The 23,212-nt window shown below is 42.2% G+C and overlaps 11 non-coding genes across 11 annotated transcripts; all 11 read left to right on the top strand.

The window, feature by feature from the left end:
• The first annotated feature begins 8,851 nt into the window (after window positions 1–8,851).
• trnan-guu (transfer RNA asparagine (anticodon GUU)) lies at window positions 8,852–8,925 on the top strand. The gene has a single exon. It is a non-coding gene; the product is annotated as a tRNA-Asn (tRNA).
• A 771-nt stretch (window positions 8,926–9,696) lies between these two features.
• Window positions 9,697–9,770, top strand: trnan-guu (transfer RNA asparagine (anticodon GUU)). The gene has a single exon. It is a non-coding gene; the product is annotated as a tRNA-Asn (tRNA).
• A 1,616-nt stretch (window positions 9,771–11,386) lies between these two features.
• trnan-guu (transfer RNA asparagine (anticodon GUU)) lies at window positions 11,387–11,460 on the top strand. Its single transcript has one exon. It is a non-coding gene; the product is annotated as a tRNA-Asn (tRNA).
• Window positions 11,461–12,784: 1,324 nt separating this feature from the next.
• Window positions 12,785–12,858, top strand: trnan-guu (transfer RNA asparagine (anticodon GUU)). Its single transcript has one exon. It is a non-coding gene; the product is annotated as a tRNA-Asn (tRNA).
• A 775-nt stretch (window positions 12,859–13,633) lies between these two features.
• trnan-guu (transfer RNA asparagine (anticodon GUU)) lies at window positions 13,634–13,707 on the top strand. Its single transcript has one exon. It is a non-coding gene; the product is annotated as a tRNA-Asn (tRNA).
• A 771-nt stretch (window positions 13,708–14,478) lies between these two features.
• trnan-guu (transfer RNA asparagine (anticodon GUU)) lies at window positions 14,479–14,552 on the top strand. The gene has a single exon. It is a non-coding gene; the product is annotated as a tRNA-Asn (tRNA).
• Window positions 14,553–16,722: 2,170 nt separating this feature from the next.
• trnan-guu (transfer RNA asparagine (anticodon GUU)) lies at window positions 16,723–16,796 on the top strand. Its single transcript has one exon. It is a non-coding gene; the product is annotated as a tRNA-Asn (tRNA).
• A 1,616-nt stretch (window positions 16,797–18,412) lies between these two features.
• On the top strand, window positions 18,413–18,486 carry trnan-guu (transfer RNA asparagine (anticodon GUU)). The gene has a single exon. It is a non-coding gene; the product is annotated as a tRNA-Asn (tRNA).
• A 772-nt stretch (window positions 18,487–19,258) lies between these two features.
• trnan-guu (transfer RNA asparagine (anticodon GUU)) lies at window positions 19,259–19,332 on the top strand. The gene has a single exon. It is a non-coding gene; the product is annotated as a tRNA-Asn (tRNA).
• A 2,169-nt stretch (window positions 19,333–21,501) lies between these two features.
• trnan-guu (transfer RNA asparagine (anticodon GUU)) lies at window positions 21,502–21,575 on the top strand. Its single transcript has one exon. It is a non-coding gene; the product is annotated as a tRNA-Asn (tRNA).
• A 772-nt stretch (window positions 21,576–22,347) lies between these two features.
• trnan-guu (transfer RNA asparagine (anticodon GUU)) lies at window positions 22,348–22,421 on the top strand. The gene has a single exon. It is a non-coding gene; the product is annotated as a tRNA-Asn (tRNA).
• Window positions 22,422–23,212: the final 791 nt, after the last annotated feature.

Consider the following 23,212-nt stretch of genomic DNA (forward strand, 5'->3'; position numbering starts at 1 on the left):
ATTCCAGACCCTGACAGGAGTGTATCGTATGTATATGCATAGATTGTTTCATATGTCTGTGTATATGTATGCAATGTATCATGTGTGTATATCTAAAGAATGTACCGTGTGTATATGCATAAAGTTTATCAAGTGTGCATGTGTTTAGAATGAATCATGTGTGCATATGTATTAAGTGTATTGTGCGTATATCTATACAATGTATTGTGTGTGTATATGTATAGAATGTATCATGTGTGTATATTTAAAGAGTGTACCTTGTGTGTATATGCATAGAGTGTATCATGTGTTTATATGTATAAAGTGTGTCATGTGTATATATAGAGAGTGTGTATATACGTATAAAGTGTATCATGTGTATATATAGAGTGTATCATGTGTGCATATGTATAAAGTGTATTGTGTGTATACTTATAGAATGTATTGTGTGTGTATATTAGGGATGGGAAGATTAACCGATATGTATCGATACGCGGTCATGCGCGTGCACGATGCGAGTGCATCGGTTGAGCAGCAGAGGATGAATGAAATTTTGGAAGCAAATCGAGATGCATCGGTTTTTGCGAGATGCATCGATTTTTCCGAGATACAGCTTATATTTTTAATATAGAATGTATTTTTTATTTATTAACAAGTGTTGTCAACCTGTTTTTGGCGCATAATTTAATCGACCTACATAAAGTAAGCCTTAGCAACGGATTTGCGGATGTGCACACACTACAACTCAGTGTATCAGGTGTGCGGATGAAGCTAGTGGAGCGCCCTCAGAAAGCGCGAGAAGCAAAACAAACATTTTATTCCCCACTGAGTTTTAAATCTAAAGTATGGCAAGCAACCAGGCCCGGATTGGCTAATCGGGAGGACCGGGAGAATTCCCGGTGGCCCGGTGCGTTTTTTGGCCGCGAGGGCCGTTGTCCCTAGCTCCAGAATCTGTTGCTCTCAGCAGTCACACATTATTTTTTTTACTTGACCACAGTCTTCTTATTAATTATTTTACCAAAGCTCTGCTCTTCTTATCTATTTTCTCCCAGCCTGGTTAATGATGATATAACTAAGACGGCCACTTTAAGCGCACAGTTGTAGTGGTCCAGTGGTTAGCGCATTAGACTATGACACTTCGGACCAGGGTTTGATCCTCGTCTAAGTAGGTTTTTTTATTTTTATTTTTATTGTTAAGACATATAATACTGTTAGGGTTGTTGAACATTTGAAGTTCTAAAGCAGCTGTTTTCTCAAAAAAATATGTGATAGTGTTATTAGAAACTGATTTGGAAATGACCTTATTTTAATATAGTCAGTCGTGAACTGAGGTGGGCCGGTCTGAGGCTTGAAACTCCAGGGCTGAAAATGAGTCCCACTCCGGCCCTGCAAGCAACATTATGGATTTAAGGATGGACGACATGACAGGACAGATGCAATTTGCAAAATGTGCCGCGCATCTGTAAAATACGCGGGCAGTACGAGTAATCTGATATCTCACTTGAAGCGGCGCCACGGTGTTGTTGTGAAAGCATCTTCCAGTGTTTCTGCATCCCCGGCTTTCGTACTGCTTCAACCAGCTCCAAAAGTGGTGAGAAAAGCATTGCAAGTTTTTTTTCCATGCGCAACAGTTCTGCTCGCTCTACGCCAATAACGAATGCTATTGCATTGTTCATCTGCAAAGATATTCAGCCTAGTGTCACGGAGAACGAAGGTTTTAAACACCTCCTCCTGTTAATTTTTATTTAATAATAATAATAATAATATTAATAATAATAATGATAAAAATAATTGGGTGTCACGGTGGCACAGTGGGTAGTTTGACCACCTCACAGCAAGAAGATTGCTGGTTTGTTATATTTTTATTAGCCTGTTGTTTACAGTGACAGTGATGTTTCAAAGCAGCATAACACTGCTAGTTCACCTTAAGTTTTGAATAATCAGTGGCAAAATATATCTTTGTAAAACTTGTTTTCATAGTTGAAAAGTTAAATCACAATTCTTGTTGTGCAATGCTAAATTTATTTATGTTGAAAGAGTGCAAATATATACATATTTTTTAATATATATTGCACTTATACATTCTGTTTATCTTGAAAATACTTAAATAATATGTGCTATATTATCTAAAATGGCCCTGTACTGTAAACTGACACTCTGGCTCTGAGAGAAGAGCCAGTTTGTAAAAAAAAGTCTTGGTTTTGCTTGGTTTATAAATAATCAAACTCATTCAATGGCACAGCATCCTCTTTCACATCATCTCATAAACTTGATCTAATTAGTTAGTGCTGAAATATCGCATTGTATCGTGATATGGGTGTGAATCGTATCGTGTTGCATCGCAATATGTCACAAATGTATCGCTAATATATCGGATCGTATTCTTTGAATCGAGATGCGTATCGGATCGGCATTATAGCTTAGATGCCCAACCCTAGTGTATATGTATTGAGTGTACCGTGTGTATATGTATTGAGTATACAGTTTCATCATCTTCCAGTAGCTCAGTTGGTATGTGACTCACCTATCACACCAGAGACCCAGTTTCTATCCCAGACCCTGATAGGAGTGTATCATGTGTGTATATGTATAGAATGTTTTATATGTGTGTGTGTATGTATGCAGGGCATCATGTGTGTAAATCTAAAGAGTGTTCCATGTGTATATGCATAGAGTGTGTGTGTGTGTGTGTGTGTGTATGTAAAGCAGGGGTCTCGGTCCTGGTGGGCCGGTGGGCCCAATCTCGGTCCTGGTGGGCCGGTGTCCCTGCAGGGTTTAGCTCCAACTTGCCTCAACACATCTGCCTGGATGTTTCAAGTATACCTGGTAAGACCTTGATTAGCTGGTTCAGGTGTGTTTGATTAGAGTTGGAAATAAAATCTGTAGGGTACCGGCCCTCCAGGAATAAGTTTGGTGATCCCTGATGTAAAGAGTGTATCATGTATGTATATGTGTAGAGTGTATCAAGTGTATATATGTATGCAGTGTATCATGTGTGTATATTTAAAGAGTGTACCGTGAGTGTATCATGTGTACATATGTTTAGAATGAATCTTGTGTGCATATGTATGAAGTGTATCATTTGTGTATATATGTATAGAGTGTATCATGTGTGCAAATATATAGTGTATTGTGTGTATATCTATAGAATGTATCGTGTGTGTGTTTATGTATAGAGTGCACAGATTTACATCTTCCAGTAGCTCAGTTGGTATGGGACTCACTAATCAAGCCAGAGACTCAGGTTCTATCCCAGACCCTGACAGCAGTGTATTGTTTATATATGTAAAGAGTGTATCATATGTGTTTATCTAAAGAGTGTACGGTGTGTATATGCATAGAGTGCATATGTATAAAGTGTATTGTGCGTATATCTATAGAATGTATTGTGTGTGTATATCTATATGCATTTTATCATGTGTGTATATCTAAAGTGTGTACAATGTGTGCATATGTATGAAGTGTATCATTTCTATATATAGTGTGTGTGTGTATACGTATGCAGTGTATCATGTGTGTATATCTATATGCATTGTATGATGTGTGTATATAAAAAGTGTACCGTGTGTATATGCACAGAGTGTATAATGTGTTTATATGAATGAAGTGTATCATGTGTACATATAGAGTGTGTACATGTATGAAGTGCGTAAATATAGAGTGTGTATACGTATAGACTGTATCATGTGTGTGCATATGTATAAAGTGTATTGTGTGTATATCTATGGAATGTATATTGTGTATATGTATAGATTGTACTGATTTGCATCTTCCAGTAGCTCAGTTGGTTTGTGACTCATCTATCACGCCGGAAACCCAGGTTCTATTCCAGACCCTGACAGGAGTGTATCATGTGTATATTTATAGATTATTTCATATGTGTGTGTATATGTATGCAATGTATCATGTGTGTAAATCTATATGCAGTGTAATGTGTGTATATCTAAAGAGTGTACCATGTGTGTATATATATAGAATGTGTACTGTGTGTATATGTATAGTGTACAGATTTGTCATTTTACAGTAGCTCAGCTGGTATGTGACTCACCTATCATACCAGAGACCCAGGTTTTATCCCAGACCCTGATAGGAGTGTATATTTATAGAATGTTTCATATGTGTGTGTATATGTATGCAGTGTGTAATATGTGTAGATCAAAAGAGTGTACCGTGTGTGTATATATAAAGTGTATTGTGTATAAATTTAAAGAGTGTATCATGTGTGCATATGTATAAAGTATATTGTGTGCATATCTATAGAATGTATCATGTGTGTGTATATGTATAGAGCGTTTCGTATGTGTGTATATCTAAAGAGTGTACCGTACATATATATGCATAGAGTGTATCATGTGTGCATATGTTTAGAATGAATCGTGTGCATATGTATGAAGTGTATATATACAGTGTGTGTGTTTATATGTATAGAGCAGTGGTTCTCAAACTGTGGTACGCGGGCTTCCTCCTAGTGGTACACGGAGGAATCGCCAAATAATGAAATAAAACACTTTTAATCCTTTGATGCATAATATAACATCGATGTGATCAGCATTGGCTGTTCTGTGAAGCGTACGATCACAACGCTGTGTTTAGAATGTTTATTTTAGTGCAATGTGTCATAAGCTGCTGGAAATCAGTTTTCGAAGTTTAAGAATTGATTCTGAAGCAGTAATTTGGCTGACATTAAAAGTAGCCAATCACAGTCGACCTTTTCTAGTTGCGAGAAACGTAAGGGCAGGACAAAGGCTTTCTGTGTTGCAGAGACAGAAAAAACAACTTAAAAACAAATGTTTTGTTGGAATAATGCTTCTCGGATGTTTTCACTATAGAAATGTCTAGCAGAGTAATTAAACCGCGGACATATTTCCTGCCTTTTTTATTATTTACATAGACGTTTTCGCTCTTTGACAGCCAGTCGACTCGCCTCTGACCTGTTACTCCTCTAAATACATTCTGAATGGCGGTGCGGGAATGGAGATATTGCGCAATTACTCATCTCTGCAAATGTGGCGAGTGCTTTATTTTAACATGAGAGCGCAGTCATGTACGCAAATCGCTAAAACAGATATGCGAGCTCCTAAATAGGCTTTTTTTCAAATGAACTCTTCCCAAGTCCTCTCATGATCGCCTGTGTGCTAAGATTGAATACAATCGCGATCTTTCCACTATTAAAGAAGACATTATTTATCTTTGCTCCTTGACTAAATTTAGTCAAAAGTATTCAAAGTTATCAAGTATTTAGAAATAGATTGATGCATAATCAATGACAATGCTAATGGTCTTCTTATTTGGCTGTATTGTGAAGTGAAACTTACTTTTAGCAAAGGTGGATTTTTTTTATTTCTTTACAACAAAAGAATTATGCTGGAAATATTTCTGGATGAGGTATTTGTGTGATTTATACATTTAGCTGTATTCTGATCTGTCTTAAAGCATTACAGGTCAAAACAATTCGTTGTTACTTATTGTTTATTTATCAAAATTAACAATAAGGCTCTTAAAGCACTGCTTTGATAAATGTATTGTTGTCATATTTCAAATACCTTAAGTAAAATGAAGTCATTTGTTTTATTTTTTTTACTGACAGTGTACTTGTATTTTTTTTTAAAGTTTGTATTTTAGATTAAGATCAAGTGTAAAATAAAATCTACATGTGATGTGCAGCTATTTAAAAAAACAAATATGCCATATTGTAAAGAAAATTAGTGTAAAATATGTAAATGAAAGGCTAAATTTAAATCTTTTTACCATGTACTTTAATTAAACCTTTCAAAGCTTGAAAATATCGTTTAAAAAATGGGTAAAAAGTGTCTCTATGGCCTTAAAGTTTATGTGGTAGTTTTAACAGTGCTATTGAAAAAGATTAATTGTCATGAAAGAAAAAATCGACCTTACTTCCTTTGTTAGTGCAAATTGCTTTACATGTAACTTTGGGATTTAAGCAGTTAAACCATTCAATCAGGTTTACACTTAAAAAAAGTGATTTCATAATGAAAATCAGATTTTTTTTCAAAAGTAACCAACTAGTACTTTTTAAAAGAGTACTTTGTACTTTTACCTAATATTAGTATTATTTACTAAAATTTGTGTTATTTTAGCAGTGTAATAGTATTTTTACATGAGTACACAAAAGATTTCACAAGCTTTTAGTGCAGGTTTATTACATTATTAATATATGATTGATAATAATAATAATAATAATTATTATTATTATTATTATTAATGGTTTTTATGTGTATCTATTCCTATGCAATGTTTTATGGGTTGCTGAGAATACATTTTAGGTCTTCAATAAGCATGTCAGTCTTGAAAAAAAAATAGGTGCTGGAATTGATTTTCATTAGGCTGTGCCTGTATGAACCCTTTCATATGTACATTTAACATATATTTCAAGATTTGTCTGAAAGTGTATGAATATGACATATAGCCTATATTTATGAGGTCCAAGCAACATTTCCAGCTTTTGATGAATAGGCTATTATGAATACTTTAGATTTAAGTGCAGCAATTTTCTTTTTACTTTTTAAGAACAGTGCCATTTTTTATGAACTTTTAAAAAGCACATTTTAACTAAAAAAAAATTATTTTTATTTTTACCTGCAAGCACAGTTAATGTTCAGACTATTTAAAATGTTTAAAGTTACTGACAATAATACATATACTTAACAATAGGAATTAATCTGCATCGTTTGCTGCTTAATTGGACCAACGCTACTTTTTAATACTGGTTAAAAAATAGCATCGTAAGGTGGTACTTGGAGAGACAATTTTTTTTCTAAGGTGGTACTTGGTGAAAAAAGTTTGAGAACCACTGGTATATAATGTATCATGTGTGCATATGTATAAAGTGTATTGTGGGTAAATCTATAGAATGTATCATGTGTACATATAGTGTACAGATTCATCATCTTACAGTTGCTCCGTTGGTATTTGACTCACCTCTCACACCAGAGACCCAGGTTCTATCCCACACCCTGATAGAAGAGTATCATGTGTGTATATGTATAGAATGTTTTATATGTGTGTATATGTATGCATTATATCATGTGTGTATATCTAAAGAGTGTACCGTGTGTGTATATGCAAAAAGTGTATCATGTATGCATATGTATGACATGTATCGTGTGTGTATGTATATGGAATATATTGTGTATATATGTAAAGACGGGATCATGTGTGCATATGTATTTAGAAAATGTATAATATGTATAGAATGTATTGTGTGTGTGTATATGTATAGAGTGTATTGTGTGTGTATATCTAAAGACTGTATCATTTGTGCATATATTTAGAATGTATTGTGTGTATGTGTATAGAGTGTATCATGTAGATATGTAGAGTGTATCGTGTGTGTATATATTTATAAAGTGTATCATGTGTGCCTATGTATAAAGTGTATTGTGTGTATATCTATAAAATGTATCATGTGTGTGTTTATGTTTTGAGTGTAACTTGTATTTTTTTTTGTGCCTTGCCTAACTTTGTCTCTTTGGGTGCTTTCACATTAACGCTTTTGGTCCGCACCCGGGTTCGTTTGACATAATAGTACGGTACATTTAGCTAGTGTAATTGTGTGTTCTGTATTCGAGTGCGGGGCACCCGGGGCAAATTAAGCATTTTGCTTAGCTCGTTCGACTGTTAAACGAAAGGTTGCTGGTCGAGGTCACCCAGGGCAATTAAGCATTTTGCTGCCTTGCAACTGCTAACACAAGCACTGGGCATAGATCCTGGGGCACGTTCTTTCCAGCGTTACAAGATGAACATTATTTAGCAGAAGATTGTCTCGATTAGAGAAGGTATTGATGTAAACGGTGACTAGCTTTTAAAAAAGGTTCTTACCAGCTTGTCTCGCTCAGTCGGTAGAGCTTGAGGCGCTTAATCCCAGGCTTGTGGGTTTGAGCTCCACGTCGGGTTTTTCTGTTACCTTTCTGTCTCTCTTTCAGCAAACTTTCAATAGGCTTCATGAAGCAGACTTTTGAGACAAAATTAAAAGTTTCAACCACTGTTGCTGGTGTTATGTTTAGTCTCTGTGGCGCAATCGGTTAGCACGATGGCTGTTAACTGAAAGGTTGGTGGTTCAAGCCCACCGAGGGACGAATCAGGGATTTTGCTGCCTTGCAACTGCTTACACGTGCAATGGGCATTGGTCCTGGGCCACGTCCTGTCCAGCGTTAAAATATGAAATCAGGATTAAGCTGAACTATGTCACAGGTAAGGAAGGTATTGATGTACACGGTATCTAGCTCTCGAAGTTACTTCCTACCAGCCTGGCTAGCTCAGTCGGTAAAGCATGAGACTCTTAATCTCAGGGTCGTGGGTTCGAGCCCCACGTTGGGCGTTTCTATTACCTTTCTGGCTCTTGTTTCAGCAGCTTTCATTTGGGTTCATCCAGCAGACATTTTGAGACAAAGTTCAGCGTTTCAACTACTGTGGATGATGTATTCCTAAATCTCTATGGCGCAATTGGTTAGCTCTTTCGGCTGATAAATGAAAGGTTGGTGGTTCAATCCCACCCAGGGACAAATCAGGGATTTTGCTGCCTTGCAACTGCTAACACGTGCAATGGGCATAGGTCCTGGGGCACGTTCTTTCCAGCGTTATAAGATGAAATCAGGATTAAGATGAAGATTGTCACAAGTAGAGAAGGTATTGATGTAAACAGTGACTAACTCTTAAAAAAGCTTCTTACCAGCATGGCTCGCTCAGTCGGTAGAGCTTGAGACGCTTACTCCCAGGGTTGTGGGTTTAGCTTCACGTCGGGTGTTTCTGTTACCTTTCTGTCTCTCTTTCAGCAAACTTTCAATAGGCTTCATGAAGCAGACTTTTGAGACAAAATTAAAAGTTTCAACCACTGTTGCTGGTGTAATGTTTAGTCTCTGTGGCGCAATCGGTTAGCGCGTTCGGCTGTTAACTGAAAGGTTGGTGGTTCAAGCCCACCCAGGGACGAATCAGGGATTTTGCTGCCTTGCAACTGCTTACACGTGCAATGGGCATTGGTCCTGGGCCACGTCCTGTCCAGCGTTAAAATATGAAATCAGGATTAAGCTGAACATTGTCACAGGTAGGGAAGGTATTGATGTTCACGGTATCTAGCTCTCAAAGCAACTTTTTGCCAGCCTGGCTAGCTCAGTCGGTAGAGCATGAGACTCTTAATCTCAGGGTCGTGGGTTCGAGCCCCACGTTGGGTGTTTCTATTACCTTTCTGGCTCTTGCTCAGCAGCTTTCATTTGGGTTCATCCAGCAGACATTTTGAGACAAAGTTCAGCGTTTCAACTACTGTAGGTGATGTATTTCTAAATCTCTATGGCGCAATTGGTTAGCTCGTTCGGCTGTTAAACGAAAGGTTGCTGGTCGAGGTCACCAAGGGCAATTAAGCATTTTGCTGCCTTGCAACTGCTAACTCAAGCACTGGGCATAGATCCTGGGGCACATTCTTTCCAGCGTTACAAGATGAACATTATTTAGCAGAAGATTGTCACGACTAGAGAAGGTATTGATGTAAACGGTGACTATTTTTTCAAAAAGGTTCTTACCAGCTTGTCTCGCTCAGTCGGTAGAGCTTGAGGCGCTTAATCCCAGGCTTGTGGGTTTGAGCTCCACGTCGTGTGTTTCTGTTACCTTTCTGTCTCTCTTTCAGCAAACTTTCAATAGGCTTCATGAAGCAGACTTTTGAGACAAAATTAAAAGTTTCAACCACTGTTGCTGGTGTAATGTTAAGTCTCTGTGGCGCAATCGGTTAGCGCGTTCGGCTGTTAACTGAAAGGTTGGTGGTTCAAGCCCACCCAGGGACGAATCAGGGATTTTGCTGCCTTGCAACTGCTTACACGTGCAATGGGCATTGGTCCTGGGCCACGTCCTGTCCAGCATTAAAATATGAAATCAGGATTAAGCTTAACATTGTCACAGGTAGGGAAGGTATTGATGTATACGGTATCTAGCTCTCGATGTGTCCTTCTACCAGCCTGGCTAGCTCAGTCGGTAGAGCATGAGACTCTTAATCTCAGGGTCGTGGGTTAGAGCCCCACGTTGGGCGTTTCTATTACCTTTCTGGCTCTTGTTTGAGCAGCTTTCATTTGGGTTCATCCAGCAGACATTTTGAGACAAAGTTCCGCGTTTCAACTACTGTAGGTTATGTATTCCTAAATCTCTATGGCGCAATTGGTTAGCTCGTTCGGCTGTTAAAGGAAAGGTTGCTGGTCGAGGTCACCAAGGGCAATTAAGCATTTTGCTGCCTTGCAACTGCTAACACAAGCACTGGGCATAGATCCTGGGGCACGTTCTCTTCAGCGTTACAAGATGAACATTATTTAGCAGAAGATTGTCACGACTAGAGAAGGTATTGATGTAAACGGTGACTATTTTTTCAAAAAGGTTCTTACCAGCTTGTCTCGCTCAGTCGGTAGAGCTTGAGGCGCTTAATCCCAGGCTTGTGGGTTTGAGCTCCACGTCGGGTTTTTCTGTTACCTTTCTGTCTCTCTTTCAGCAAACTTTCAATAGGCTTCATGAAGCAGACTTTTGAGACAAAATTAAAAGTTTCAACCACTGTTGCTGGTGTTATGTTTAGTCTCTGTGGCGCAATCGGTTAGCACGATGGCTGTTAACTGAAAGGTTGGTGGTTCAAGCCCACCGAGGGACGGATCAGGGATTTTGCTGCCTTGCAACTGCTTACACGTGCAATGGGCATTGGTCCTGGGCCACGTCCTGTCCAGCGTTAAAATATGAAATCAGGATTAAGCTGAACATTGTCACAGGTAGGGAAGGTATTGATGTTCACGGTATCTAGCTCTCAAAGCAACTTTTTGCCAGCCTGGCTAGCTCAGTCGGTAGAGCATGAGACTCTTAATCTCAGGGTCGTGGGTTCGAGCCCCACGTTGGGTGTTTCTATTACCTTTCTGGCTCTTGCTCAGCAGCTTTCATTTGGGTTCATCCAGCAGACATTTTGAGACAAAGTTCAGCGTTTCAACTACTGTAGGTGATGTATTTCTAAATCTCTATGGCGCAATTGGTTAGCTCGTTCGGCTGTTAAACGAAAGGTTGCTGGTCGAGGTCACCAAGGGCAATTAAGCATTTTGCTGCCTTGCAACTGCTAACTCAAGCACTGGGCATAGATCCTGGGGCACATTCTTTCCAGCGTTACAAGATGAACATTATTTAGCAGAAGATTGTCACGACTAGAGAAGGTATTGATGTAAACGGTGACTATTTTTTCAAAAAGGTTCTTACCAGCTTGTCTCGCTCAGTCGGTAGAGCTTGAGGCGCTTAATCCCAGGCTTGTGGGTTTGAGCTCCACGTCGTGTGTTTCTGTTACCTTTCTGTCTCTCTTTCAGCAAACTTTCAATAGGCTTCATGAAGCAGACTTTTGAGACAAAATTAAAAGTTTCAACCACTGTTGCTGGTGTAATGTTAAGTCTCTGTGGCGCAATCGGTTAGCGCGTTCGGCTGTTAACTGAAAGGTTGGTGGTTCAAGCCCACCCAGGGACGAATCAGGGATTTTGCTGCCTTGCAACTGCTTACACGTGCAATGGGCATTGGTCCTGGGCCACGTCCTGTCCAGCATTAAAATATGAAATCAGGATTAAGCTGAACATTGTCACAGGTAGGGAAGGTATTGATGTATACGGTATCTAGCTCTCGATGTGTCCTTCTACCAGCCTGGCTAGCTCAGTCGGTAGAGCATGAGACTCTTAATCTCAGGGTCGTGGGTTAGAGCCCCACGTTGGGCGTTTCTATTACCTTTCTGGCTCTTGTTTGAGCAGCTTTCATTTGGGTTCATCCAGCAGACATTTTGAGACAAAGTTCCGCGTTTCAACTACTGTAGGTGATGTATTTCTAAATCTCTATGGCGCAATTGGTTAGCTCGTTCGGCTGTTAAAGGAAAGGTTGCTGGTCGAGGTCACCAAGGGCAATTAAGCATTTTGCTGCCTTGCAACTGCTAACACAAGCACTGGGCATAGATCCTGGGGCACGTTCTCTTCAGCGTTACAAGATGAACATTATTTAGCAGAAGATTGTCACGACTAGAGAAGGTATTGATGTAAACGGTGACTATTTTTTCAAAAAGGTTCTTACCAGCTTGTCTCGCTCAGTCGGTAGAGCTTGAGGCGCTTAATCCCAGGCTTGTGGGTTTGAGCTCCACGTCGGGTTTTTCTGTTACCTTTCTGTCTCTCTTTCAGCAAACTTTCAATAGGCTTCATGAAGCAGACTTTTGAGACAAAATTAAAAGTTTCAACCACTGTTGCTGGTGTTATGTTTAGTCTCTGTGGCGCAATCGGTTAGCACGATGGCTGTTAACTGAAAGGTTGGTGGTTCAAGCCCACCGAGGGACGGATCAGGGATTTTGCTGCCTTGCAACTGCTTACACGTGCAATGGGCATTGGTCCTGGGCCACGTCCTGTCCAGCGTTAAAATATGAAATCAGGATTAAGCTGAACTATGTCACAGGTAAGGAAGGTATTGATGTACACGGTATCTAGCTCTCGAAGTTACTTCCTACCAGCCTGGCTAGCTCAGTCGGTAAAGCATGAGACTCTTAATCTCCGGGTCGTGGGTTCGAGCCCCATATTGAACTTTTCTATTACCTTTCTGGCTCTTGTTTCAGCAGCTTTCATTTGGGTTCATCCAGCAGACATTTTGAGACAAAGTTTAGCGTTTCAACTACTGTAGGTGATGTATTCCTAAATCTCTATGGCGCAATTGGTTAGCTCGTTCGGCTGTCTCTCTTTCAGCAAACTTTCAATAGGCTTCATGAAGCAGACTTTTGAGACAAAATTAAAAGTTTTAACCACTGTTGCTGGTGTAATGTTAAGTCTCTGTGGCGCAATCGGTTAGCGCGTTCGGCTGTTAACTGAAAGGTTGGTGGTTCAAGCCCACCCAGGGACGAATCAGGGATTTTGCTGCCTTGCAACTGCTTACACGTGCAATGGGCATTGGTCCTGGGCCACGTCCTGTCCAGCATTAAAATATGAAATCAGGATTAAGCTGAACATTGTCACAGGTAGGGAATGTATTGATGTATACGGTATCTAGCTCTCGAAGTGACTTTCTACCAGCCTGGCTAGCTCAGTCGGTAGAGCATGAGACTCTTAATCTCAGGGTCGTGGGTTAGAGCCCCACGTTAGGCGTTTCTATTACCTTTCTGGCTCTTGTTTCAGCAGCTTTCATTTGGGTTGATCCAGCAGACATTTTGAGACAAAGTTCTGCATTTCAACTACTGTGGATGATGTATTCCTAAATCTCTATGGCGCAATTGGTTAGCTCTTTCGGCTGATAAATGAAAGGTTGGTGGTTCAATCCCACCCAGGGACAAATCAGGGATTTTGCTGCCTTGCAACTGCTAACACGTGCAATGGGCATAGGTCCTGGGGCACGTTCTTTCCAGCGTTATAAGATGAAATCAGGATTAAGATGAAGATTGTCACAAGTAGAGAAGGTATTGATGTAAACAGTGACTAACTCTTAAAAAGCTTCTTACCAGCATGGCTCGCTCAGTCGGTAGAGCTTGAGACGCTTACTCCCAGGGTTGTGGGTTTAGCTTCACGTCGGGTGTTTCTGTTACCTTTCTGTCTCTCTTTCAGCAAACTTTCAATAGGCTTCATGAAGCAGACTTTTGAGACAAAATTAAAAGTTTCAACCACTGTTGCTGGTGTAATGTTTAGTCTCTGTGGCGCAATCGGTTAGCGCGTTCGGCTGTTAACTGAAAGGTTGGTGGTTCAAGCCCACCCAGGGACGAATCAGGGATTTTGCTGCCTTGCAACTGCTTACACGTGCAATGGGCATTGGTCCTGGGCCACGTCCTGTCCAGCGTTAAAATATGAAATCAGGATTAAGCTGAACGTTGTCACAGGTAGGGAAGGTATTGATGTTCACGGTATCTAGCTCTCAAAGCAACTTTTTGCCAGCCTGGCTAGCTCAGTCGGTAGAGCATGAGACTCTTAATCTCAGGGTCGTGGGTTCGAGCCCCACGTTGGGTGTTTCTATTACCTTTCTGGCTCTTGCTCAGCAGCTTTCATTTGGGTTCATCCAGCAGACATTTTGAGACAAAGTTCAGCGTTTCAACTACTGTAGGTGATGTATTTCTAAATCTCTATGGCGCAATTGGTTAGCTCGTTCGGCTGTTAAACGAAAGGTTGCTGGTCGAGGTCACCAAGGGCAATTAAGCATTTTGCTGCCTTGCAACTGCTAACTCAAGCACTGGGCATAGATCCTGGGGCACATTCTTTCCAGCGTTACAAGATGAACATTATTTAGCAGAAGATTGTCACGACTAGAGAAGGTATTGATGTAAACGGTGACTATTTTTTCAAAAAGGTTCTTACCAGCTTGTCTCGCTCAGTCGGTAGAGCTTGAGGCGCTTAATCCCAGGCTTGTGGGTTTGAGCTCCACGTCGTGTGTTTCTGTTACCTTTCTGTCTCTCTTTCAGCAAACTTTCAATAGGCTTCATGAAGCAGACTTTTGAGACTAAATTAAAAGTTTCAACCACTGTTGCTAGGGTTACATTTAGTCTCTGTGGCGCAATCGGTTAGCGCGTTCGGCTGTTAACTGAAAGGTTGGTGGTTCAAGCCCACCCAGGGACGAATCAGGGATTTTGCTGCCTTGCAACTGCTTACACGTGCAATGGGCATTGGTCCTGGGCCACGTCCTGTCCAGCGTTAAAATATGAAATCAGGATTAAGCTGAACATTGTCACAGGTAGGGAAGGTATTGATGTTCACGGTATCTAGCTCTCAAAGCAACTTTTTGCCAGCCTGGCTAGCTCAGTCGGTAGAGCATGAGACTCTTAATCTCAGGGTCGTGGGTTCGAGCCCCACGTTGTGTGTTTCTATTACCTTTCTGGCTCTTGCTCAGCAGCTTTCATTTGGGTTCATCCAGCAGACATTTTGAGACAAAGTTCAGCGTTTCAACTACTGTAGGTGATGTATTTCTAAATCTCTATGGCGCAATTGGTTCGCTCGTTCGGCTGTTAAACGAAAGGTTGCTGGTCGAGGTCACCAAGGGCAATTAAGCATTTTACTGCCTTGCAACTGCTAACACAAGCACTGGGCATAGATCCTGGGGCACGTTCTTTCCAGCGTTACAAGATGAACATTTTTTAGCAGAAGATTGTCACGACTAGAGAAGGTATTGATGTAAACGGTGACTAGCTTTTAAAAAAGGTTCTTACCAGCTTGTCTCGCTCAGTCGGTAGAGCTTGAGGCGCTTAATCCCAGGCTTGTGGGTTTGAGCTCCACGTCGTGTGTTTCTGTTACCTTTCTGTCTCTCTTTCAGCAAACGTTCAATAGGCTTCATGAAGCAGACTTTTGAGACAAAATTAAAAGTTTCAACCACTGTTGCTGGTGTTACGTTTAGTCTCTGTGGCGCAATCGGTTAGCGCGTTCGGCTGTTAATTGAAAGGTTGGTAGTTCAAGCCCACCCAGGGACGAATCAGGGATTTTGCTGCCTTGCAACTGCTTACACGTGCAATGGGCATTGGTCCTGGGCCACGTCCTGTCCAGCGTTAAAATATGAAATCAGGATTAAGCTGAACATTGTCACAGGTAGGGAAGGTTTTGGTGTACACGGTATCTACCTCTCGAAGCGACTTTCTACCAGCCTGGCTAGATCAGTCGGTAAAGCATGACACTCTTAATCTCAGGGTCGTGGGTTCGAGCCCCATGTTGGGTGTTTCTATTACCTTTCTGGCTTTTGTTTCAGCAGCTTTCATTTGGGTTCATCCAGCAGACATTTTGAGACAAAGTTTAGCGTTTCAACTACTGTAGGTGATGTATTCCTAAATCTCTATGGCGCAATTGGTTAGCTCGTTCGGCTGTCTCTCTTTCAGCAAACTTTCAATAGGCTTCATGAAGCAGACTTTTGAGACAAAATTAAAAGTTTTAACCACTGTTGCTGGTGTAATGTTTAGTCTCTGTGGCGCAATCGGTTAGCGCGTTCGGCTGTTACCTGAAAGGTTGGTGGTTCAAGCCCACCCAGGGACGAATCAGGGATTTTGCTGCCTTGCAACTGCTTACACGTGCAATGGGCATTGGTCTTGGGCCACGTCCTGTCCAGCATTAAAATATGAAATCAGGATTAAGCTGAACATTGTCACAGGTAGGGAATGTATTGATGTATACGGTATCTAGCTCTCGAAGTGACTTTCTACCAGCCTGGCTAGCTCAGTCGGTAGAGCATGAGACTCTTAATCTCAGGGTCGTGGGTTAGAGCCCCACGTTAGGCGTTTCTATTACCTTTCTGGCTCTTGTTTCAGCAGCTTTCATTTGGGTTGATCCAGCAGACATTTTGAGACAAAGTTCCGCATTTCAACTACTGTAGGTGATGTATTTCTAAATCTCTATGGCGCAATTGGTTAGCTCGTTCGGCTGTTAAACGAAAGGTTGCTGGTTGAGGTCACCCAGGGCAATTAAGCATTTTGCTGCCTTGCAACTGCTAACACAAGCACTGGGCATAGATCCTGGGGCACGTTCTCTTCAGCGTTACAATATGAACATTATTTAGCAGAAGATTGTCACGACTAGAGAAGGTATTGATGTAAACGGTGACTATTTTTTCAAAAAGGTTCTTACCAGCTTGTCTTGCTCAGTCGGTAGAGCTTGAGGCGCTTAATCCCAGGCTTGTGGGTTTGAGCTCCACGTCGGGTGTTTCTGTTACCTTTCTGTCTCTCTTTCAGCAAACTTTTAATAGGCTTCATGAAGCAGACTTTTGAGACAAAATTAAAAGTTTCAACCACTGTTGCTGATGTTACGTTAAGTCTCTGTGGCGCAATCGGTTAGCGCGTTCGGCTGTTAACTGAAAGGTTGGTGGTTCAAGCCCACCCAGGGACGAATCAGGGATTTTGCTGCCTTGCAACTGCTTACACGTGCAATGGGCATTGGTCCTGGGCCACGTCCTGTCCAGCGTTAAAATATGAAATCAGGATTAAGCTGAACATTGTCACAGGTAGGGAAGGTATTGATGTTCACGGTATCTAGCTCTCAAAGCAACTTTTTGCCAGCCTGGCTAGCTCAGTCGGTAGAGCATGAGACTCTTAATCTCAGGGTCGTGGGTTCGAGCCCCACGTTGGGTGTTTCTATTACCTTTCTGGCTCTTGCTCAGCAGCTTTCATTTGGGTTCATCCAGCAGACATTTTGAGACAAAGTTCAGCGTTTCAACTACTGTAGGTGATGTATTTCTAAATCTCTATGGCGCAATTGGTTAGCTCGTTCGGCTGTTAAACGAAAGGTTGCTGGTCGAGGTCACCAAGGGCAATTAAGCATTTTGCTGCCTTGCAACTGCTAACACAAGCACTGGGCATAGATCCTGGGGCACGTTCTTTCCAGCGTTACAAGATGAACATTATTTAGCAGAAGATTGTCACGACTAGAGAAGGTATTGATGTAAACGGTGACTAGCTTTTCAAAAAGGTTCTTACCAGCTTGTCTCGCTCAGTCGGTAGAGCTTGAGGCGCTTAATCCCAGGCTTGTGGGTTTGAGCTCCACGTCGTGTGTTTCTGTTACCTTTCTGTCTCTCTTTCAGCAAACTTTCAATAGGCTTCATGAAGCAGACTTTTGAGACTAAATTAAAAGTTTCAACCACTGTTGCTAGGGTTACATTTAGTCTCTGTGGCGCAATCGGTTAGCGCGTTCGGCTGTTAATTGAAAGGTTGGTGGTTCAAGCCCACCGAGGGACGAATCAGGGATTTTGCTGCCTTGCAACTGCTTACACGTGCAATGGGCATTGGTCCTGGGCCACGTCCTGCCCAGCGTTAAAATATGAAATCAGGATTAAGCTGAACATTGTCACAGGTAGGGAAGGTATTGATGTTCACGGTATCTAGCTCTCAAAGCAACTTTTTGCCAGCCTGGCTAGCTCAGTCGGTAGAGCATGAGACTCTTAATCTCAGGGTCGTGGGTTCGAGCCCCATGTTGTGTGTTTCTATTACCTTTCTGGCTCTTGCTCAGCAGCTTTCATTTGGGTTCATCCAGCAGACATTTTGAGACAAAGTTCAGCGTTTCAACTACTGTAGGTGATGTATTTCTAAATCTCTATGGCGCAATTGGTTAGCTCGTTCGGCTGTTAAACGAAAGGTTGCTGGTCGAGGTCACCAAGGGCAATTAAGCATTTTGCTGCCTTGCAACTGCTAACACAAGCACTGGGCATAGATCCTGGGGCACGTTCTTTCCAGCGTTACAAGATGAACATTATTTAGCAGAAGATTGTCACGACTAGAGAAGGTATTGATGTAAACGGTGACTAGCTTTTAAAAAAGGTTCTTACCAGCTTGTCTCGCTCAGTCGGTAGAGCTTGAGGCGCTTAATCCCAGGCTTGTGGGTTTGAGCTCCACGTCGTGTGTTTCTGTTACCTTTCTGTCTCTCTTTCAGCAAACTTTCAATAGGCTTCATGAAGCAGACTTTTGAGACAAAATTAAAAGTTTCAACCACTGTTGCTGGTGTTATGTTTAGTCTCTGTGGCGCAATCGGTTAGCGCGTTCGGCTGTTAACTGAAAGGTTGGTGGTTCAAGCCCACCCAGGGACGAATCAGGGATTTTGCTGCCTTGCAACTGCTTACACGTGCAATGGGCATTGGTCCTGGGCCACGTCCTGTCCAGCGTTAAAATATGAAATACGGATTAAGCTGAACATTGTCACAGGTAGGGAAGGTATTGATGTATATGGTATCTAGCTCTCGAAGTGACCTTCTACCTGCCTGGCTAGCTCAGTCGGTAGAGCATGAGACTTTTAATCTCAGGGTCGTGGGTTAGAGCCCCACGTTGGGCGTTTCTATTACCTTTCTGGCTTTTGTTTCAGCAGCTTTCATTTGGGTTCATCCAGCAGACATTTTGAGACAAAGTTTAGCGTTTCAACTACTGTAGGTGATGTATTCCTAAATCTCTATGGCGCAATTGGTTAGCTCTTTCGGCTGTTAAACGAAAGGTTGCTGGTCGAGGTCACCCAGGGCAATTAAGTATTTTGCTGCCTTGCAACTGCTAACACAAGCACTGGGCATAGATCCTGGGGCACGTTCTTTCCAGCGTTACAAGATGAACATTATTTAGCAGAAGATTGTCACGACTAGAGAAGGTATTGATGTAAACGGTGACTAGCTTTTAAAAAAGGTTCTTACCAGCTTGTCTTGCTCAGTCGGTAGAGCTTGAGGCGCTTAATCCCAGGCTTGTGGGTTTGAGCTCCACATCGTTTGTTTCTGTTACCTTTCTGTCTCTCTTTCAGCAAACTTTCAATAGGCTTCATGAAGCAGACTTTTGAGACAAAATTAAAAGTTTCAACCACTGTTGCTGGTGTTATGTTTAGTCTCTGTGGCGCAATCGGTTAGCGCGTTCGGCTGTTAACTGAAAGGTTGGTGGTTCAAGCCCACCCAGGGACGAATCAGGGATTTTGCTGCCTTGCAACTGCTTACACGTTCAATGGGCATTGGTCCTGGGCCACGTCCTGTCCAGCGTTAAAATATGAAATCAGGATTAAGCTGAACATTGTCACAGGTAGGGAAGGTATTGATGTTCACGGTATCTAGCTCTCAAAGCAACTTTTTGCCAGCCTGGCTAGCTCAGTCGGTAGAGCATGAGACTCTTAATCTCAGGGTCGTGGGTTCGAGCCCCACGTTGTGTGTTTCTATTACCTTTCTGGCTCTTGCTCAGCAGCTTTCATTTGGGTTCATCCAGCAGACATTTTGAGACAAAGTTCAGCGTTTCAACTACTGTAGGTGATGTATTTCTAAATCTCTATGGCGCAATTGGTTAGCTCGTTCGGCTGTTAAACGAAAGGTTGCTGGTCGAGGTCACCAAGGGCAATTAAGCATTTTGCTGCCTTGCAACTGCTAACACAAGCACTGGGCATAGATCCTGGGGCACGTTCTTTCCAGCGTTACAAGATGAACATTTTTTAGCAGAAGATTGTTACGACTAGAGAAGGTATTGATGTAAACGGTGACTAGCTTTTAAAAAAGGTTCTTACCAGCTTGTCTCGCTCAGTCGGTAGAGCTTGAGGCGCTTAATCCCAGGCTTGTGGGTTTGAGCTCCACGTCGTGTGTTTCTGTTACCTTTCTGTCTCTCTTTCAGCAAACTTTCAATAGGCTTCATGAAGCAGACTTTTGAGACAAAATTAAAAGTTTCAACCACTGTTGCTGGTGTTACGTTTAGTCTCTGTGGCGCAATCGGTTAGCGCGTTCGGCTGTTAATTGAAAGGTTGGTAGTTCAAGCCCACCCAGGGACGAATCAGGGATTTTGCTGCCTTGCAACTGCTTACACGTGCAATGGGCATTGGTCCTGGGCCACGTCCTGTCCAGCGTTAAAATATGAAATCAGGATTAAGCTGAACATTGTCACAGGTAGGGAAGGTTTTGGTGTACACGGTATCTACCTCTCGAAGCGATTTTCTACCAGCCTGGCTAGATCAGTCGGTAAAGCATGACACTCTTAATCTCAGGGTCGTGGGTTCGAGCCCCATGTTGGGCGTTTCTATTACCTTTCTGGCTTTTGTTTCAGCAGCTTTCATTTGGGTTCATCCAGCAGACATTTTGAGACAAAGTTTAGCGTTTCAACTACTGTAGGTGATGTATTCCTAAATCTCTATGGCGCAATTGGTTAGCTCGTTCGGCTGTCTCTCTTTCAGCAAACTTTCAATAGGCTTCATGAAGCAGACTTTTGAGACAAAATTAAAAGTTTCAACCACTGTTGCTGGTGTAATGTTAAGTCTCTGTGGCGCAATAGGTTAGCGTGTTCGGCTGTTAACTGAAAGGTTGGTGGTTCAAGCCCACCCAGGGACGAATCAGGGATTTTGCTGCCTTGCAACTGCTTACACGTGCAATGGGCATTGGTCCTGGGCCACGTCCTGCCCGGCGTTAAAATATGAAATCAGGATTAAGCTGAACATTGTCACAGGTAGGGAAGGTATTGATGTTCACGGTATCTAGCTCTCAAAGCAACTTTTTGCCAGCCTGGCTAGCTCAGTCGGTAGAGCATGAGACTCTTAATCTCAGGGTCGTGGGTTCGAGCCCCATGTTGTGTGTTTCTATTACCTTTCTGGCTCTTGCTCAGCAGCTTTCATTTGGGTTCATCCAGCAGACATTTTGAGACAAAGTTCAGCGTTTCAACTACTGTAGGTGATGTATTTCTAAATCTCTATGGCGCAATTGGTTAGCTCGTTCGGCTGTTAAACGAAAGGTTGCTGGTCGAGGTCACCAAGGGCAATTAAGCATTTTGCTGCCTTGCAACTGCTAACACAAGCACTGGGCATAGATCCTGGGGCACGTTCTTTCCAGCGTTACAAGATGAACATTATTTAGCAGAAGATTGTCACGACTAGAGAAGGTATTGATGTAAACGGTGACTAGCTTTTAAAAAAGGTTCTTACCAGCTTGTCTCGCTCAGTCGGTAGAGCTTGAGGCGCTTAATCCCAGGCTTGTGGGTTTGAGCTCCACGTCGTGTGTTTCTGTTACCTTTCTGTCTCTCTTTCAGCAAACGTTCAATAGGCTTCATGAAGCAGACTTTTGAGACAAAATTAAAAGTTTCAACCACTGTTGCTGGTGTTATGTTTAGTCTCTGTGGCGCAATCGGTTAGCGCGTTCGGCTGTTAACTGAAAGGTTGGTGGTTCAAGCCCACCCAGGGACGAATCAGGGATTTTGCTGCCTTGCAACTGCTTACACGTGCAATGGGCATTGGTCCTGGGCCACGTCCTGTCCAGCGTTAAAATATGAAATACGGATTAAGCTGAACATTGTCACAGGTAGGGAAGGTATTGATGTATATGGTATCTAGCTCTCGAAGTGACCTTCTACCTGCCTGGCTAGCTCAGTCGGTAGAGCATGAGACTTTTAATCTCAGGGTCGTGGGTTAGAGCCCCACGTTGGGCGTTTCTATTACCTTTCTGGCTTTTGTTTCAGCAGCTTTCATTTGGGTTCATCCAGCAGACATTTTGAGACAAAGTTTAGCGTTTCAACTACTGTAGGTGATGTATTCCTAAATCTCTATGGCGCAATTGGTTAGCTCTTTCGGCTGTTAAACGAAAGGTTGCTGGTCGAGGTCACCCAGGGCAATTAAGTATTTTGCTGCCTTGCAACTGCTAACACAAGCACTGGGCATAGATCCTGGGGCACGTTCTTTCCAGCGTTACAAGATGAACATTATTTAGCAGAAGATTGTCACGACTAGAGAAGGTATTGATGTAAACGGTGACTAGCTTTTAAAAAAGGTTCTTACCAGCTTGTCTTGCTCAGTCGGTAGAGCTTGAGGCGCTTAATCCCAGGCTTGTGGGTTTGAGCTCCACATCGTTTGTTTCTGTTACCTTTCTGTCTCTCTTTCAGCAAACTTTCAATAGGCTTCATGAAGCAGACTTTTGAGACAAAATTAAAAGTTTCAACCACTGTTGCTGGTGTTATGTTTAGTCTCTGTGGCGCAATCGGTTAGCGCGTTCGGCTGTTAACTGAAAGGTTGGTGGTTCAAGCCCACCCAGGGACGAATCAGGGATTTTGCTGCCTTGCAACTGCTTACACGTTCAATGGGCATTGGTCCTGGGCCACGTCCTGTCCAGCGTTAAAATATGAAATCAGGATTAAGCTGAACATTGTCACAGGTAGGGAAGGTATTGATGTTCACGGTATCTAGCTCTCAAAGCAACTTTTTGCCAGCCTGGCTAGCTCAGTCGGTAGAGCATGAGACTCTTAATCTCAGGGTCGTGGGTTCGAGCCCCACGTTGTGTGTTTCTATTACCTTTCTGGCTCTTGCTCAGCAGCTTTCATTTGGGTTCATCCAGCAGACATTTTGAGACAAAGTTCAGCGTTTCAACTACTGTAGGTGATGTATTTCTAAATCTCTATGGCGCAATTGGTTAGCTCGTTCGGCTGTTAAACGAAAGGTTGCTGGTCAAGGTCACCAAGGGCAATTAAGCATTTTGCTGCCTTGCAACTGCTAACACAAGCACTGGGCATAGATCCTGGGGCACGTTCTTTCCAGCGTTACAAGATGAACATTTTTTAGCAGAAGATTGTTACGACTAGAGAAGGTATTGATGTAAACGGTGACTAGCTTTTAAAAAAGGTTCTTACCAGCTTGTCTCGCTCAGTCGGTAGAGCTTGAGGCGCTTAATCCCAGGCTTGTGGGTTTGAGCTCCACGTCGTGTGTTTCTGTTACCTTTCTGTCTCTCTTTCAGCAAACGTTCAATAGGCTTCATGAAGCAGACTTTTGAGACAAAATTAAAAGTTTCAACCACTGTTGCTGGTGTTACGTTTAGTCTCTGTGGCGCAATCGGT

This window comes from Danio rerio, chromosome 2 (genome assembly GCF_052040795.2).
Source record: "Danio rerio strain M-AB ecotype USA chromosome 2, GRCz13ab, whole genome shotgun sequence".
Lineage (NCBI taxonomy): Eukaryota > Metazoa > Chordata > Actinopteri > Cypriniformes > Danionidae > Danio > Danio rerio.